General features: G+C 46.8%; 3 non-coding genes across 3 annotated transcripts; all 3 read right to left on the minus strand.

Moving 5' to 3' along the window:
- Positions 1 to 11,476: 11,476 nt before the first annotated feature.
- On the minus strand, positions 11,477 to 11,549 carry TRNAT-GGU (transfer RNA threonine (anticodon GGU)). The gene has a single exon. It is a non-coding gene; the product is annotated as a tRNA-Thr (tRNA).
- A 2,414-nt stretch (positions 11,550 to 13,963) lies between these two features.
- TRNAN-GUU (transfer RNA asparagine (anticodon GUU)) lies at positions 13,964 to 14,036 on the minus strand. Its single transcript has one exon. It is a non-coding gene; the product is annotated as a tRNA-Asn (tRNA).
- A 1,527-nt stretch (positions 14,037 to 15,563) lies between these two features.
- On the minus strand, positions 15,564 to 15,636 carry TRNAN-GUU (transfer RNA asparagine (anticodon GUU)). The gene has a single exon. It is a non-coding gene; the product is annotated as a tRNA-Asn (tRNA).
- Between the last annotated feature and the right edge of the window lie 4,661 nt (positions 15,637 to 20,297).

Below are 20,297 nucleotides of genomic sequence, written 5' to 3' on the forward strand. Positions count from 1 at the left end.
GTGGCGCAATGGTTTGCGCGTTCGGCTGTTAACCGAGAGGCTGGTGGTTCGAGCCCACCCGGAAGTGGTGTTGTGGGGTCTCAGAAGTAGCGTAAAAAGTCAAAACTTTTCCATATAACGTGACAATTATTTAATTTCTGGGCTTCCGTGGCTCAATGGTTAGCGCGTTCGGCTGTTAACCAATAGGTTGGTGGTTCGAGCCCACCTGGGAGCGGTGATGTGGGATCTCAAATGTAATGTAAAATGCCAAAGTTTTTCCACAATACCTGACGACCATTTAACTTTTGGACTTCCGTGGCGCAATGGTTAGCGCGTTCGGCTGTTAACCAATAGGTTGGTGGTTCGAGCCCACCTGGGAGCGGTGTTGTGAGGTCTCAGATGTAACGTAAAATGCCAAAGTTTTTCCACAATACGTGACGACCATTTAATTTTTGGGCTTCCGTGGCGCAATGGTTAGCGCGTTCGGCTGTTAACCGAAAGGTTGGTGGTTCGAGCCCATCCGGGAGCGGTGTTGTGAGGTCTTAGATGTGACGTAAAAAGTCAAAGTTTTTCCACAATACCTGACGACCATTTGATTATTGGGCTTCCGTGGCGCAATGGGTAGCGCGTTCGGCTGTTAACCGAGAGGCTGGTGGTTCGAGCCCACCCGGAAGTGGTGTTGTGGGGTCTCAGAAGTAGCGTAAAAAGTCAAAACTTTTCCATATAACGTGACAAATATTTAATTTCTGGGCTTCCGTGGCTCAATGGTTAGCGCGTTCGGCTGTTAACCTATAGGTTGGTGGTTCGAGCCCACCTGGGAGCGGTGATGTGGGATCTCAAATGTAATGTAAAATGCCAAAGTTTTTCCACAATACCTGACGACCATTTAACTTTTGGACTTCCGTGGCGCAATGGTTAGCGCGTTCGGCTGTTAACCAATAGGTTGGTGGTTCGAGCCCACCTGGGAGCGGTGTTGTGAGGTCTCAGATGTAACGTAAAATGCCAAAGTTTTTCCACAATACCTGACGACCATTTAATTTTTGGGCTTCCGTGGCGCAATGGTTAGCGCGTTCGGCTGTTAACCGAAAGGTTGGTGGTTCGAGCCCATCCGGGAACGGTGTTTTGAGGTCTTAGATGTAACGTAAAATTAAGAGTTTTTCCACAATAACTGACGAACATTTAATTTTTGAGCTTCCGTGGCGCAATGGTTAGCGCGTTCAGCTGCTATTCAAAAGGTTTGTGGTTCGAGTCCATCCGGGAGCCGTGTTGCAAGGTCTCAGATGTGACGTAAAAAGTCGATGTTTTTCCACAATACCTGACGATAGTGATCGTACGGGGAACCCGAACCCGACCCGGGAAGTCGGGGATCCCCGGTTTTTTCCAACCCGACCCGGGAAGTCGGGGATCCCCGGTTTTTTCCAACCCGACCCGACCCGACCCGGCCAGTTAATTTTGAAGTCGGGTTTAAAAAAAATCGGGGTGGGCCCGAAGTCGAGGGTAAGCTATTATTGACGGTCGCGCTTTGTGTTACAGTAGATAGGAACTCAAATCTGATTAGGGCGAGCTTGAATATTTAATTTTTTTCTGTCTCGAGGCTTCGAAAGCCAGTAGAAAACTAATATATGTCGGCAATTTCATGGTCGTCCGTCAAATTCCAATGTATTAATTGTGTGTTAAGTTGCGAGCAATTGATTTCAAAATTGAAAAAGTGGTAGAAGAGTTTCACGAGTACCAGAAACCGCTTTCAGCCACTGCCAAAGACATAGGACAAGGAAAATTTGGAAAGTTTTTAGATGGAAGTTGCGCCTGTTCTGGGACAATTAGTTACCTCAATCCCTTCCACGACGTTCTATCAGATAGCAATGATATGGCAGATTCGCCTACTATTGGATTCACTAAAGCAATGATATGGCAGATTAGCACTAAAGCAGTGATAACTTGGAACTAAATTACAGAAAATAAATTCCTTACATTACATAGTACATAGTTACTATGTATAATTTTTTAGAATATGTTAATTACATTTATATTATTAAAAAGGAAAACCCCGACCCGACCCGACCCGATTTTCCGGGTTTTTTTCGCAACCCGACCCGGAACCCGACCCGACAAAAATCTCACGCCGTACGATCACTACCTGACGACCATTTCATTTCTGAGCTTCCTTGGCTCCACGGTTAGCGCGTTCGGATGTTAACCAATAGGTTTGTGGTTCGAGCCCATCCGGGAGCGGTGTTGTGAGGTCTTAGATGTGACGTAAAAAGTCAAAGTTTTTCCACAATACCTGACGACCATTTGATTTTTGGGCTTCCGTGGCGCAATGGTTTGCGCGTTCGGCTGTTAACCGAGAGGCTGGTGGTTCGAGCCCACCCGGAAGTGGTGTTGTGGGGTCTCAGAAGTAGCGTAAAAAGTCAAAACTTTTCCATATAACGTGACAATTATTTAATTTCTGGGCTTCCGTGGCTCAATGGTTAGCGCGTTCGGCTGTTAACCAATAGGTTGGTGGTTCGAGCCCACCTGGGAGCGGTGATGTGGGATCTCAAATGTAATGTAAAATGCCAAAGTTTTTCCACAATACCTGACGACCATTTAACTTTTGGACTTCCGTGGCGCAATGGTTAGCGCGTTCGGCTGTTAACCAATAGGTTGGTGGTTCGAGCCCACCTGGGAGCGGTGTTGTGAGGTCTCAGATGTAACGTAAAATGCCAAAGTTTTTCCACAATACGTGACGACCATTTAATTTTTGGGCCTCCGTGGCGCAATGGTTAGCGCGTTCGGCTGTTAACCGAAAGGTTGGTGGTTCGAGCCCATCCGGGAACGGTGTTTTGAGGTCTTAGATGTAACGTAAAATTCAGAGTTTTTCCACAATAACTGACGAACATTTAATTTTTGAGCTTCCGTGGCGCAATGGTTAGCGCGTTCAGCTGCTATTCAAAAGGTTTGTGGTTCGAGTCCATCCGGGAGCCGTGTTGCAAGGTCTCAGATGTGACGTAAAAAGTCGATGTTTTTCCACAATACCTGACGACCATTTCATTTCTGAGCTTCCTTGGCTCCACGGTTAGCGCGTTCGGATGTTAACCAAAAGGTTTGTGGTTCGAGCCCATCCGGGAGCGGTGTTGTGAGGTCTCAGGTGTGACGTAAAAAGTCAAAGTTTTTCCACAATACCTGACGACCATTTAATCTTGGGCTTCCGTGGCGCAATGGTTAGCGCGTTCGGCTGTTAACCGAAAGGTTGGTGGTTCGAGCCCATCCGGGAGCGGTGTTGTGAGGTCTTAGATGTGACGTAAAAAGTCAAAGTTTTTCCACAATACCTGACGACCATTTGATTTTTGGGCTTCCGTGGCGCAATGGGTAGCGCGTTCGGCTGTTAACCGAGAGGCTGGTGGTTCGAGCCCACCCGGAAGTGGTGTTGTGGGGTCTCAGAAGTAGCGTAAAAAGTCAAAACTTTTCCATATAACGTGACAAATATTTAATTTCTGGGCTTCCGTGGCTCAATGGTTAGCGCGTTCGGCTGTTAACCTATAGGTTGGTGGTTCGAGCCCACCTGGGAGCGGTGATGTGGGATCTCAAATGTAATGTAAAATGCCAAAGTTTTTCCACAATACCTGACGACCATTTAACTTTTGGACTTCCGTGGCGCAATGGTTAGCGCGTTCGGCTGTTAACCAATAGGTTGGTGGTTCGAGCCCACCTGGGAGCGGTGTTGTGAGGTCTCAGATGTAACGTAAAATGCCAAAGTTTTTCCACAATACCTGACGACCATTTAATTTTTGGGCTTCCGTGGCGCAATGGTTAGCGCGTTCGGCTGTTAACCGAAAGGTTGGTGGTTCGAGCCCATCCGGGAACGGTGTTTTGAGGTCTTAGATGTAACGTAAAATTCAGAGTTTTTCCACAATAACTGACGAACATTTAATTTTTGAGCTTCCGTGGCGCAATGGTTAGCGCGTTCAGCTGCTATTCAAAAGGTTTGTGGTTCGAGTCCATCCGGGAGCCGTGTTGCAAGGTCTCAGATGTGACGTAAAAAGTCGATGTTTTTCCACAATACCTGACGACCATTTCATTTCTGAGCTTCCTTGGCTCCACGGTTAGCGCGTTCGGATGTTAACCAAAAGGTTTGTGGTTCGAGCCCATCCGGGAGCGGTGTTGTGAGGTCTCAGGTGTGACGTAAAAAGTCAAAGTTTTTCCACAATACCTGACGACCATTTAATCTTGGGCTTCCGTGGCGCAATGGTTAGCGCGTTCGGCTGTTAACCGAAAGGTTGGTGGTTCGAGCCCATCCGGGAGCGGTGTTGTGAGGTCTTAGATGTGACGTAAAAAGTCAAAGTTTTTCCACAATACCTGACGACCATTTGATTTTTGGGCTTCCGTGGCGCAATGGGTAGCGCGTTCGGCTGTTAACCGAGAGGCTGGTGGTTCGAACCCACCCGGAAGTGGTGTTGTGGGGTCTCAGAAGTAGCGTAAAAAGTCAAAACTTTTCCATATAACGTGACAAATATTTAATTTCTGGGCTTCCGTGGCTCAATGGTTAGCGCGTTCGGCTGTTAACCTATAGGTTGGTGGTTCGAGCCCACCTGGGAGCGGTGATGTGGGATCTCAAATGTAATGTAAAATGCCAAAGTTTTTCCACAATACCTGACGACCATTTAACTTTTGGACTTCCGTGGCGCAATGGTTAGCGCGTTCGGCTGTTAACCAATAGGTTGGTGGTTCGAGCCCACCTGGGAGCGGTGTTGTGAGGTCTCAGATGTAACGTAAAATGCCAAAGTTTTTCCACAATACCTGACGACCATTTAATTTTTGGGCTTCCGTGGCGCAATGGTTAGCGCGTTCGGCTGTTAACCGAAAGGTTGGTGGTTCGAGCCCATCCGGGAACGGTGTTTTGAGGTCTTAGATGTAACGTAAAATTCAGAGTTTTTCCACAATAACTGACGAACATTTAATTTTTGAGCTTCCGTGGCGCAATGGTTAGCGCGTTCAGCTGCTATTCAAAAGGTTTGTGGTTCGAGTCCATCCGGGAGCCGTGTTGCAAGGTCTCAGATGTGACGTAAAAAGTCGATGTTTTTCCACAATACCTGACGATAGTGATCGTACGGGGAACCCGAACCCGACCCGGGAAGTCGGGGATCCCCGGTTTTTTCCAACCCGACCCGGGAAGTCGGGGATCCCCGGTTTTTTCCAACCCGACCCGACCCGACCCGGCCAGTTAATTTTGAAGTCGGGTTTAAAAAAAATCGGGGTGGGCCCGAAGTCGAGGGTAAGCTATTATTGACGGTCGCGCTTTGTGTTACAGTAGATAGGAACTCAAATCTGATTAGGGCGAGCTTGAATATTTAATTTTTTTCTGTCTCGAGGCTTCGAAAGCCAGTAGAAAACTAATATATGTCGGCAATTTCATGGTCGTCCGTCAAATGCCAATGTATTAATTGTGTGTTAAGTTGCGAGCAATTGATTTCAAAATTGAAAAAGTGGTAGAAGAGTTTCACGAGTACCAGAAACCGCTTTCAGCCACTGCCAAAGACATAGGACAAGGAAAATTTGGAAAGTTTTTAGATGGAAGTTGCGCCTGTTCTGGGACAATTAGTTACCTCAATCCCTTCCACGACGTTCTATCAGATAGCAATGATATGGCAGATTCGCCTACTATTGGATTCACTAAAGCAATGATATGGCAGATTAGCACTAAAGCAGTGATAACTTGGAACTAAATTACAGAAAATAAATTCCTTACATTACATAGTACATAGTTACTATGTATAATTTTTTAGAATATGTTAATTACATTTATATTATTAAAAAGGAAAACCCCGACCCGACCCGACCCGATTTTCCGGGTTTTTTTCGCAACCCGACCCGGAACCCGACCCGACAAAAATCTCACCCCGTACGATCACTACCTGACGACCATTTCATTTCTGAGCTTCCTTGGCTCCACGGTTAGCGCGTTCGGATGTTAACCAATAGGTTTGTGGTTCGAGCCCATCCGGGAGCGGTGTTGTGAGGTCTCAGGTGTGACGTAAAAAGTCAAAGTTTTTCCACAATACCTGACGACCATTTAATCTTGGGCTTCCGTGGCGCAATGGTTAGCGCGTTCGGCTGTTAACCGAAAGGTTGGTGGTTCGAGCCCATCCGGGAGCGGTGTTGTGAGGTCTTATATGTAACGTAAAATTCAGAGTTGTTAAATTAATATTCAAGAATGACGCCGGATTATATAAAACCATATTAGTTTATTATTAATCTGTTTATGTTAAGTTAGTCATCGTTCTTCATTACGGTAAAGCACTCTTACTGTTATTACATACTGGTTATAATTACAAATAGTTGAATACGTCCTACTACAATACTAGGTCTACTTAGCGTTACACACGAGAGGCACATCCTGAGGGAGACTCACTGGTAGAGAACCGATCGAGAGAGAGAGTGAGTGATGCATTATCACTAATTCAGTCTAATCCTAAACTCGGGTTAGGTGCAAAGGTTCTTTATCTCTATCATGTGATTATGGCGAAGATAACTGTTCAGTTCAGTTCAGTTCCAACATGCTCCCCTCTTTTTTTCGTTGTCTGAGCTATTATGCTTTATACTTCTTTGTTTTGTTTCTGTTTTTTTTTCATACATTATTATGTTACTTCATTAATACATTGTTATGTTCTTTTGTCACATTATAGCACTTTAGTCTATTATTACCAATTATATATCAGGTTAGTCTTATTATCACATTAATCTATTAATTATTTATCACATTTTCTATTTATAGTATCACTTTGGTTTGTTAATACTGCAACCTTAGTGTGTTGCAAAATTCTTTAAATTTTCTAGTTGGTATTGCCTTGGTAAACATATCAGCAATATTATCATTTGTTCTTATGAATTCAACATTAACAAGACCTTTATTAATACAATCCCTTATAAAATGATATCGGATATCAATATGTTTACGCTACTTCTGAGACCCCACAACACCACTTCCGGGTGGGCTCGAACCACCAGCCTCTCGGTTAACAGCCGAACGCGCTAACCATTGCGCCACGGAAGCCCAAAAATCAAGTGGTCGTCAGGTATTGTGGAAAAACTTTGGCTTTTTACATTTGAGACCACACAACACGGCTCCCGGGTGGGCTCGAACCACCAACCTTTCGGTTAACAGCCGAACGCGCTAACCATTGCGCCACGGAAGCCCAAAAATTAAAAGGTCGTCAGGTATTGTGGAAAAACTTTGACTTTTTACGTCACATCTAAGACCTCACATCACCGCTCCCAGATGGGCTCGAACCACAAACCTTTTGGTTAACAGCCGACGGCGCTAACCATTGCGCAACGGAAGCCCAAAGATTAAATGTTCGTCAGGTATTGTGGAAAAACTTACGATTTTTACGTTACATGTGAGATCTCACAACACCGCTCCGGGGTGGGCTCGAACCACTAACCTTTCGGTTAACAGCCGAACGCGCAAACCATTGCGCCACGGAAGCCCAAAAATTAAATGTTCGTCAGGTATTGTGGAAAAACTTTGACTTTTTACGTCACATCTGAGACCTCACAACACCGCTCACGGATGGGCTCGAACCACCAACCTTTCGGTTAACAGCCGAACGCGCTAACCATTGAGCCACGGAAGCCCAGAAATTAAATGGTTGTCACGTATTGTGGAAAAGTTTTGACTGTTTACGCTACATGTGAGACCACACAACACCACTTCCGGGTGGGCTCGAACCACCAGCCTCTCGGTTAACAGCCGAACGCGCTAACCATTGCGCCACGGAAACCCAAAGATTAAATGTTCGTCAGGTATTGTGGAAAAACTTTGGCTTTTTACGTTACATTTGAGATCTCACAACACCGCTCCCGGGTGGGCTCGATCCAACAACCTTTTGGTTAACAGCCGAACGCGCTAACCGAAAATTAAAAGCCCAAAAACTAAATGGTCGTCAGGTATTGTGGAAAAACTTTGACTTTTTACGTCACATCTCAGACCTCACAACACCGCTCCCGGATGGGCTCGAACCACCAACCTTTCGGTTAACAGCTGAACGCGCTAACCATTGCGCCACGGAAGCCCAAAAATTAAATATTCGTCAGGTATTGTGGAAAAGTTTTGGCTTTTTCCGTTACATTTGAGATCCCACAACACCGCTCCCGGGTGGGCTCGAAACACAAACCTATTCGTTAACAGCCGAACGCGCTAACCATTGAGCCACGGAAGCTCAGAAATTAAATGGTTGTCACGTTATGTGGAAAAGTTTTGACTTTTTACGCTACTTCTGAGACCCCACAACACCACTTCCGGGTAGGCTCGAACCACCAGCCTCTCGTTTAACAGCCGAACGCGCTAACCATTGCGCCACGGAAGCCCAAAAATCAAATGGTCGTCAGGTATTTTGGAAAAACTTTGGCTTTTTACGTTACATTTGAGACTTCACAACACCACTCCCGGGTGGGCTCGAACCACCAACCTTTCGGTTAACAGCCGAACGCGCTAACCATTGCGTCACGGAAGCCCAAGATTAAATGGTCGTCAGGTATTGTGGAAAAACTTTGACTTTTTACGTTACATTTGAGATCCGACAACACCGCTCCCGGGTGGACTCGAACCACAAACCTATTGGTTAACAGCCGAACGCGCTAACCATTGCGCCACGGAAGCCCAAAAATTAAAAGGTCGTCAGGTATTGTGGAAAAACTTTGGCTTTTTACGTTACATTTGAGACTTCACAACACCGCTCCCGGGTGGGCTCGAACCACCAACCTTTCGGTTAACAACCGAACGCGCTAACCATTGCGCCACGGAAACCCAAAGATTAAATGTTCGTCAGGTATTGTGGAAAAACTTTGGATTTTTACGTTACATTTGAGATCTCACAACACCGCTCCCGGGTGGGCTCGATCGACCAACCTTTTGGTTAACAGCCTGAACGCGCTAACCGAAAATTAAAAGCCCAAAAACTAAATGGTCGTCAGGTATTGTGGAAAAACTTTGACTTTTTACGTCACATCTCAGACCTCACAACACCGCTCCCGGATGGGCTCGAACCACCAACCTTTCGGTTAACAGCTGAACGCGCTAACCATTGCGCCACGGAAGCCCAAAAATTAAATATTCGTCAGGTATTGTGGAAAAGTTTTGGCTTTTTACGTTACATTTGTGATCCCACAACACCGCTCCCGGGTGGGCTCGAAACACAAACCTATTCGTTAACAGCCGAACGCGCTAACCATTGAGCCACGGAAGCTCAGAAATTAAATGGTTGTCACGTTATGTGGAAAAGTTTTGACTTTTTACGCTACTTCTGAGACCCCACAACACCACTTCCGGGTAGGCTCGAACCACCAGCCTCTCGGTTAACAGCCGAACGCGCTAACCATTGCGCCACGGAAGCCCAAAAATCAAATGGTCGTCAGGTATTGTGGTAAAACTTTGGCTTTTTACGTTACATTTGAGACTTCACAACACCACTCTTGGGTGGGCTCGAACCACCAACCTTTCGGTTAACAGCCGAACGCGCTAACCATTGCGTCACGGAAGCCCAAGATTAAATGGTCGTCAGGTATTGTGGAAAAACTTTGACTTTTTACGTTACATTTGAGATCCGACAACACCGCTCCCGGGTGGACTCGAACCACAAACCTATTGGTTAACAGCCGAACGCGCTAACCATTGCGCCACAGAAGCCCAAAAATTAAAAGGTCGTCAGGTATTGTGGAAAAACTTTGGCTTTTTACGTTACATTTGAGACTTCACAACACCGCTCCCGGGTGGGCTCGAACCACCAACCTTTCGGTTAACAGCCGAACGCGCTAACCATTGCGCCACGGAAACCCAAAGATTAAATGTTCGTCAGGTATTGTGGAAGAACTTTGGATTTTTACGTTACATTTGAGATCTCACAACACCGCTCCCGGGTGGGCTCGATCGACCAACCTTTTGGTTAACAGCCGAACGCGCTAACCGAAAATTAAAAGCCCAAAAACTAAATGGTCGTCAGGTATTGTGGAAAAACTTTGACTTTTTACGTCACATCTCAGACCTCACAACACCGCTCCCGGATGGGCTCGAACCACCAACCTTTCGGTTAACAGCTGAACGCGCTAACCATTGCGCCACGGAAGCCCAAAAATTAAATATTCGTCAGGTATTGTGGAAAAACTTTGACTTTTTACGTTACATTTGAGATCCGACAACACCGCTCCCGGGAGGACTCGAACCACAAACCTATTGGTTAACAGCCGAACGCGCTAACCATTGCGCCACGGAAGCCCAAAAATTAAAAGGTCGTCAGGTATTGTGGAAAAACTTTGGCATTTTACGTCACATCTGAGACCTCACAACACCGCTCCCGGATGGGCTCGAACCACCAACCTTTCAGTTAACAGCCGAACGCGCTAACCATTGCGCCACGGAAACCCAAAGATTAAATGTTCGTCAGGTATTGTGGAAGAACTTTGGATTTTTACGTTACATTTGAGATCTCACAACACCGCTCCCGGGTGGGCTCGATCGACCAACCTTTTGGTTAACAGCCGAACGCGCTAACCGAAAATTAAAAGCCCAAAAACTAAATGGTCGTCAGGTATTGTGGAAAAACTTTGACTTTTTACGTTACATTTGAGATCCGACAACACCGCTCCCGGGAGGACTCGAACCACAAACCTATTAGTTAACAGCCGAACGCGCTAACCATTGCGCCACGGAAGCCCAAAAATTAAAAGGTCGTCAGGTATTGTGGAAAAACTTTGGCATTTTACATTACATTTGAGATCCCACAACACCGCTCCCGGGTTGGCTCGAACCACCAACCTTTCGGCTAACAGCCGAACGCGCTAACCATTGCGCCACGGAAGCCCAAGATTAAATGGTCGTCAGGTATTGTGGAAAAACTTTGACTTTTTACGTCACATCTGAGACCTCACAACACCGCTCCCGGATGGGCTCGAACCACCAACCTTTCAGTTAACAGCCGAACGCGCTAACCATTGCGCCACGGAAGCCCAAGATTAAATGGTCGTCAGGTATTGTGGAAAAACTTTGGCATTTTACATTACATTTGAGATCCCACAACACCGCTCCCGGGTTGGCTCGAACCTCCAACCTATTGGTTAACAGCCGAACGCGCTAACCATTGAGCCACGGAAGCTCAGAAATTAAATGGTTGTCACGTATTGTGGAAAAGTTTTGACTGTTTACGCTACATCTGAGACCTCACAACACCGCTCCCGGATGGGCTCGAACCACCAACCTTTCGGTTAACAGCTGAACGCGCTAACCATTGCGCCACGGAAGCCCAAAAATTAAATGTTCGTCAGGTATTGTGGAAAAACTTCGGCTTTTTACGTTACATTTGAGATCCCAAAACACCGCTCCAGGGTGGGCTCGAAACACAAACCTATTGGTTAACAGCCGAACGCGCTAACCATTGAGCCACGGAAGCTCAGAAAATAAATGGTTGTCACGTTATGTGGAAAAGTTTTGACTTTTTACGCTACTTCTGAGACCCCACAACACCACTTCCGGGTGGGCTCGAACCACCAGCCTCTCGGTTACCAGCCGAACGCGCTAACCATTGCGCCACGGAAGCCCAAAAATTAAATGGTCGTCAGGTATTGTGGAAAAACTTTGACTTTTTACGTCACATCTGAGACCTCACAACACCGCTCCCGGATGGGCTCGAACCACCAACCTTTCAGTTAACAGCCGAACGCGCTAACCATTGCGCCACGGAAGTCCAAAAGATAAATGGTCGTCAGGTATTGTGGAAAATCTTTGGCATTTTACATTACATTTGAGATCCCACATCACCGCTCCCAGGTGGGCTCGAACCACCAACCTATTGGTTAACAGCCGAACGCGCTAACCATTGAGCCACGGAAGCCCAGAAATTAAATGGTTGTCACGTTATATGGAAAAGTTTTGACTTTTTACGCTACTTCTGAGACCCCACAACACCACTTCCGGGTGCGCTCGAACCACCAGCCTCTCGGTTAACAGCCGAACGCGCTAACCGTTGCGCCACGGAAGCCCAAAAATCAAATGGTCGTGAGGTATTGTGGAAAAACTTTGGCTTTTTACATTTGAGACCTCACAACACGGCTCCCGGGTGGGCTCGAACCACCAACCTTTCGGTTAACAGCCGAACGCGCTAACCATTGCGCCACGGAAGCCCAAGATTAATTGGTCGTCACGTATTGTGGAAAAACTTTGACTTTTTACGTCACATCTGAGACCTCAACACACCGCTCCCGGGTGGGCTCGAACCACAAACCTTTTGGTTAACAGGCGACGGCGCTAACCATTGCGCAACGGAAGCCCAAAGATTAAATGTTCGTCAGGTTTTGTGGAAAAACTTACGATTTTTACGTTACATGTGAGATCTCACAACACCGCTCCGGGGTGGGCTCGAACCACCAACATTTCGGTTAACAGCCGAACGCGCAAACCATTGCGCCACGGAAGCCCAAAAATTAAATGTTCGTCAGGTATTGTGGAAAAACTTTGACTTTTTACGTCACATCTGAGACCTCACAACACCGCTCACGGATGGGCTCGAACCACCAACCTTTCGGTTAACAGCCGAACGCGCTAACCATTGCGCCACGGAAGCCCAAAAATTAAATGGTCGTCAGGTATTGTGGAAAAACTTTGGCATTTTACATTACATATGAGATCACACAAAACCGCTCCCGGGTTGGCTCGAACCACCAACCTATTGGTTAACAGCCGAATGCGCTAACCATTGAGCCACGGAAGCCCAGAAATTAAATGGTTGTCACGTATTGTGGAAACGTTTTGACTGTTTACGCTACATGTGAGACCCCACAACACCACTTCCGGGTGGGCTCGAACCACCAGCCTCTCGGTTAACAGCCGAACGCGCTAACCATTGCGCCACGGAAAACCAAAGATTAAATGTTCGTCAGGTATTGTGGAAAAACTTTGGATTTTTACGTTACATTTGAGATCTCACAACACCGCTCCCGGGTGGGCTCGATCCACCAACCTTTTGGTTAACAGCCGAACGCGCTAACCGAAAATTAAAAGCCCAAAAACTAAATGGTCGTCAGGTATTGTGGAAAAACTTTGGCATTTTACATTACATATGAGATCACACAAAACCGCTCCCGGGTTGGCTCGAACCACCAACCTATTGGTTAACAGCCGAATGCGCTAACCATTGAGCCACGGAAGCCCAGAAATTAAATGGTTGTCACGTATTGTGGAAAAGTTTTGACTGTTTACGCTACATGTGAGACCCCACAACACCACTTCCGGGTGGGCTCGAACCACCAGCCTCTCGGTTAACAGCCGAACGCGCTAACCATTGCGCCACGGAAACCCAAAGATTAAATGTTCGTCAGGTATTGTGGAAAAACTTTGGATTTTTACGTTACATTTGAGATCTCACAACACCGCTCCCGGGTGGGCTCGATCCACCAACCTTTTGGTTAACAGCCGAACGCGCTAACCGAAAATTAAAAGCCCAAAAACTAAATGGTCGTCAGGTATTGTGGAAAAACTTTGACTTTTTACGTCACATCTCAGACCTCACAACACCGCTCCCGGATGGGCTCGAACCACCAACCTTTCTGTTAACAGCTGAACGCGCTAACCATTGCGCCACGGAAGCCCAAAAATTAAATATTCGTCAGGTATTGTGGAAAAGTTTTGGCTTTTTACGTTACATTTGAGATCCCACAACACCGCTCCCGGGTGGGCTCGAAACACAAACCTATTCGTTAACAGCCGAACGCGCTAACCATTGAGCCACGGAAGCTCAGAAATTAAATGGTTGTCACGTTATGTGGAAAAGATTTGACTTTTTACGCTACTTCTGAGACCCCACAACACCACTTCCGGGTAGGCTCGAACCACCAGCCTCTCGGTTAACAGCCGAACGCGCTAAAAATTGCGCCACGGAAGCCCAAAAATCAAATGGTCGTCAGGTATTGTGGAAAAACTTTGGCTTTTTACGTTACATTTGAGACTTCACAACACCGCTCCCGGGTGGGCTCGAACCACCAACCTTTCGGTTAACAGCCGAACGCGCTAACCATTGCGCCACGGAAGCCCAAGATTAAATGGTCGTCAGGTATTGTGGAAAAACTTTGACTTTTTACGTTACATTTGAGATCCCACAACACCGCTCCCGTTTGGGCTCGAACCACAAACCTATTGGTTAACAGCCGAACGCGCTAACCATTGCGCCACGGAAGCCCAAAAATTAAAAGGTCGTCAGGTACTGTGGAAAAACTTTGACTTTTTACGTCACATCTAAGACCTCACAACACCGCTCCCGGATGGGCTCGAACCACAAACCTTTTGGTTAACAGCCGACGGCGCTAACCATTGCGCAACGGAAGCCCAAAAATTAAAAGGTCGTCAGGTATTGTGGAAAAACTTTGACTTTTTACGTCACATCTAAGACCTCACAACACCGCTCCCGGATGGGCTCGAACCACCAACCTTTCAGTTAACAGCCGAACGCGCTAACCATTGCGCCACGGAAGCCCAAAAATTAAATGGTCGTAAGGTATTGTGGAAAAACTTTGGCATTTTACATTACATTTGAGATCCCACAACACCGCTCCCGGGTTGGCTCGAACCACCAACCTTTCGGCTAACAGCCGAACGCGCTAACCATTGCGCCACGGAAGCCCAAGATTAAATGGTCGTCAGGTATTGTGGAAAAACTTTGACTTTTTACGTCACATCTGAGACCTCACAACACCGCTCCCGGATGGGCTCGAACCACCAACCTTTCAGTTAACAGCCGAACGCTCTAACCATTGCGCTACGGAAGCCCAAAAATTAAATGGTCGTCAGGTATTGTGGAAAAACTTTGGCATTTTACATTACATTTGAGATCCCACAACACCGCTCCCGGGTGGGCTCGAAACACAAACATATTGACTAACAGCCGAACGCGCTAACCATTGAGCCACGGAAGCTCAGAAATTACATGGTTGTCACGTTATGTGGAAAAGTTTTGGCTTTTTACGTTGCATTTGAGACTTCACAACACCGCTCCCGGGGGGGCTCGAACCACCAACCTTTCGGTTAACAGCCGAACGCGCTAACCATTGCGCCACGGAATCCCAAGATTAAATGGTCGTCAGGTATTGTGGAAAAACTTTGACTTTTTACGTTCTCACAACACCGCTCCCGGGTGGGCTCGATCCACCAACGTTTTGGTTAACAGCCGAACGCGCTAACCGAAAATTAAAAGCCCAAAAATTAAATGTTCGTCAGGTATTGTGGAAAAACTTTGGCTTTTTACGTTACATTTGAGATCCCACAACACCGCTTCCGGGTGGGCTCGAACCACAAACCTATTGGTTAACAGCCGAACGCGCTAACCATTGAGCCACGGAAGCTCAGAAATTAAATGGTTGTCACGTATTGTGGAAAAGTTTTGACTTTTTACGCTACTTCTGAGACCCCACAACACCACTTCCGGGTAGGCTCGAACCACCAGCCTCTCGGTTAACAGCCGAACGCGCTAAAAATTGCGCCACGGAAGCCCAAAAATCAAATGGTCGTCAGGTATTGTGGAAAAACTTTGGCTTTTTACGTTACATTTGAGACTTCACAACACCGCTCCCGGGTGGGCTCGAACCACCAACCTTTCGGTTAACAGCCGAACGCGCTAACCATTGCGCCACGGAAGCCCAAGATTAAATGGTCGTCAGGTATTGTGGAAAAACTTTGACTTTTTACGTTACATTTGAGATCCCACAACACCGCTCCCGTTTGGGCTCGAACCACAAACCTATTGGTTAACAGCCGAACGCGCTAACCATTGCGCCACGGAAGCCCAAAAATTAAAAGGTCGTCAGGTACTGTGGAAAAACTTTGACTTTTTACGTCACATCTAAGACCTCACAACACCGCTCCCGGATGGGCTCGAACCACCAACCTTTCAGTTAACAGCCGAACGCGCTAACCATTGCGCCACGGAAGCCCAAAAATTAAATGGTCGTAAGGTATTGTGGAAAAACTTTGGCATTTTACATTACATTTGAGATCCCACAACACCGCTCCCGGGTTGGCTCGAACCACCAACCTTTCGGCTAACAGCCGAACGCGCTAACCATTGCGCCACGGAAGCCCAAGATTAAATGGTCGTCAGGTATTTTGGAAAAACTTTGACTTTTTACGTCACATCTGAGACCTCACAACACCGCTCCCGGATGGGCTCGAACCACCAACCTTTCAGTTAACAGCCGAACGCTCTAACCATTGCGCTACGGAAGCCCAAAAATTAAATGGTCGTCAGGTATTGTGGAAAAACTTTGGCATTTTACATTACATTTGAGATCCCACAACACCGCTCCCGGGTGGGCTCGAAACACAAACATATTGACTAACAGCCGAACGCGCTAACCATTGAGCCACGGAAGCTCAGAAATTACATGGTTGTCACGTTATGTGGAAAAGTTTTGGCTTTTTACGTTGCATTTGAGACTTCACAACACCGCTCCCGGGGGGGCTCGAACCACCAACCTTTCGGTTAACAGCCGAACGCGCTAAGCATTGCGCCACGGAATCCCAAGATTAAATGGTCGTCAGGTATTGTGGAAAAACTTTGACTTTTTACGTTCTCACAACACCGCTCCCGGGTGGGCTCGATCCACCAACGTTTTGGTTAACAGCCGAACGCGCTAACCGAAAATTAAAAGCCCAAAAATTAAATGTTCGTCAGGTATTGTGGAAAAACTTTGGCTTTTTACGTTACATTTGAGATCCCACAACACCGCTCCCGGGTGGGCTCGAACCACAAACCTATTGGTTAACAGCCGAACGCGCTAACCATTGAGCCACGGAAGCTCAGAAATTAAATGGTTGTCACGTATTGTGGAAAAGTTTTGACATTTTACGCTACATCTGAGACCGCACAACACCTCTCCCGGGTGGGCTCGAACCACCAACCTTTTGGTTAACAGCCGACGGCGCTAACCATTGCGCTGATACTTCCAGACCAATGTTTCTAGTTGCGATTGCTTGGTGGGTTCCAAAGGTGACGTTGCTAGGGCTGACTTTATACCTTCAATATCTATGGGGTTTTGACAGGGCCTTAACGTAGAAACACTGCCTCTGAGCGTAGTGGGGGAGTAAAAAGGAATCTTTTCAATATCGGTGTCTGCAAAACTAAAATGGCCCTTCCCATAATCTATAGTCATGCCCACGTGATTTATCTATGGTGGTTTAACCAGCACGGTAAATGCTCACCCCGTAATTAGAGCTCGGCATTTTCGATCAATTATCCACAAATTGGTGGATAACCGATTATTTATAAACAAATTTGTGGATTATAATACGATTTAACATGTAAGTTCTGTGGATAATTTTCGGGTATGGATAAAGATAAAATAAAGTGGATAATTGATCGAAAATGCCGAGCTCTACCCGTAATGGCCCACACACCCCCGCTATCGAGTAATGTGGGTACCCCTAATCCATTAATTAACCAGGCTGCCTCTGGCTCAGGCCCGAGTAACCAGCAGTCTTTAACCCCTGCTACCGCCAATGTCTCCAGCACCCCTCCTTCCGTTACGGATGTGCTGACCAATATCATGGCTCAGTTGACCCAGCAAGCGGCTAAACAAACACAGTTAGAAACCATGTTACTCCAAGTATTAGCCAGTCAGACCCAAAATTTGAGTAATGTAGGTACCCCTCCAGGGTTAACACAAACGACGCTTATGTCAAATGCAAATCTAGTAGGTTCCCCTACAGGGTTGGTGCAAACACCAAACCCGCCAATTTCAAATAATGTAGGCCCCCCTACAGGGTTAACGCCATCTATGCTGCAGCCTACCCCGGCCAATTTAAACTGCCCCACGAATGTAGTACCCTCTACAGTGCTAATGCAACCTTCAACTGGTTTTCAACCAGCAAACACAATGGGCACCCCAAGTTCAATAGCCACCTGGTCCCCTAACGTTTCCGTGAATGGGCCTCCACCGTCCCAAATGTTCCCTACGGTCCCAATGGCGCCCCCAAGTTTGCAATCGGTGAACGCCGCAGGTAGCAACTTCACAACCGGCCCAATTATGTACGCCACCCCCTTTCAAACGGCTCCCTACTCTGGAAACCCTACGGACCCCGGTCCAAAGGATTTTCTGAAACGCGCCCTGCAGATGCGTCTCGCTCATAACGTCCCTGACGCGGATTTTCTTAATCGCGTGCTGCCAACCATGCTTCTTGGTCCGGCCCTTGATTTTTATCTCGATAACCGCCCCTTTAACACGTGGGAAGCCTTTGAGAGAGGGTTGCGATCTCGCTTTGAACGAGCCGGTAATGACGAAAGAGTTCATACCAAAATTAGGGAACGCATCCAAAAACCGCAAGAAAGCGTTTGTGAGTTCGTGGAGCAAATCCAAAAATTATTTAGACAACTAAACACCCCCGTATCAGAGTTAGAACAGACAGCTACTATCAGAAGTAATCTCCGAAATGAGATTAAAAAGTATCTCATGACCAAAACCTACACCAATAGCAGAGATTTACTGGATGATGCCATGGGTATTGAACAGGTGGTTCGTAGCGAAAAACGGGAAGAAGCCGCTAGTACAGGGGCCAATAAGAAAGTTAATAACATGCCCCCAGCTCGTACTTATAGCAACGCTCCTAATAATAGTAATCGCCAGAATAATACTTATGGGAATAGCGGTCGACCAAATTCTCAGACCTACCGGCCACCACAAAATAATAGTTTTCCTCGTAGAAACAATGGTCAGTTTAATCAGGCCACTTCGCACCCTCCTAATTCACGCTCATGGGCGGAGAATACTTATTTTAACCCCAACCTCACATGCAGCAACTGTCAAAAGGTGGGACACATTCGCCCTTATTGCCCCGAGGTGACACCGAAGTCAGTTTCGGGAAACGGAGAGGGGGGCGACGAAAGTCAGGGGGGTCGTCTTCCAACGGAAGCGCCCCAAACGCACTAACACCCCCAAATATGAGCGCGGGAATTTCGCCACCAGGGAACCCTCTACTTTTAGGGAAACAAGACTTTCTTGAAATTTTTATTGGCGCCACCCGCTGCTTAGCTTTAATCGACCCTGGATCGACACATACCCTTATTCACAGTAACTTGAAATCTCATTTAGAGCAATTAGGATATTCAACCCGTCATAAAAACTTAGCGCTAGAGCAACCAGATTCAACGCTTCTTTCCACTCAGGGAGTAGTGACTGTCCCATTCGGCCTACCAAGAAAACTAGTTAACTTTGAAGCCGCATATGTAGATAACCTTCGTTATGCTTGCATCTTGGGAAGAGATATTTTAAATCACGTGGGCATGACTATAGATTATGGGAAGGGCCATTTTAGTTTTGCAGACACCGATATTGAAAAGATTCCTTTTTACTCCCCCACTACGCTCAGAGGCAGTGTTTCTACGTTAAGGCCCTGTCAAAACCCCATAGATATTGAAGGTATAAAGTCAGCCCTAGCAACGTCACCTTTGGAACCCACCAAGCAATCGCAACTAGAAACATTGGTCTGGAAGTATCAGACTATATTTTCCTTAGTGCCAGGGAGAACCCATCGAGTGGAGCATTACCTAGATGTGGGGAATAATTTACCTATCGCTAGCGCCCCCTATCGCGTCTCCCCAGTTAAGCGCGAAATCATGAACCAATTGATAGACGATATGTTGGCCCAAGATGTTATTGAGCCTTCCAGCGGTCCCTGGGCTGCCCCTGTAATTTTGATTCCTAAAAAGGAGCCAGGCGAATACCGCATGTGTATAGATTATCGCAAAACCAATGCAGTTACACGGAAGGATGCATACCCCCTTCCCCGTATCGATGACATTTTGGAATCGATGCGTAAACCAAAGTTTATCACCACGCTGGATATGCGGAGTGGTTACCACCAGGTGCCGCTACACGAGCCCCACCGTGACATTGCGGCGTTCGTCACTCATCGAGGTCTGTTTCGACCTAAAGTTTTAATGTTTGGGTTGACAAACGCGCCCGCCACCTTCCAGCGCATGGTGAATAATATGTTATTGAATTGAAATGGGTCAGGAGTTTGCGCTTACCTTGACGTTATTATTATCGCGTCGCCTAGTTTTGAAGAACATCTATCCACACTAGAGGAAGTTTTTAAGCGCTTCTTAAACGCGGGTCTTACCGTTAAGGCGTCTAAGACGCAGTTTTGCCAACAAGAGTGTAGAATTTTAGGGCATATAGTTAATTATGACGGAATAAAGGTGGATCCCGACAAGACCGACTCCATGCAAAACTTTCCAACCCCTAAAAGCATACGTCAACTACGACGCTTCTTGGGCATGGCTGCCTACTACAGGCGCTTCATT

This window comes from Phalangium opilio, unplaced genomic scaffold (genome assembly GCF_054372755.1).
Source record: "Phalangium opilio isolate 3A_F unplaced genomic scaffold, DU_Popi_V2 ptg000019l_1, whole genome shotgun sequence".
Lineage (NCBI taxonomy): Eukaryota > Metazoa > Arthropoda > Arachnida > Opiliones > Phalangiidae > Phalangium > Phalangium opilio.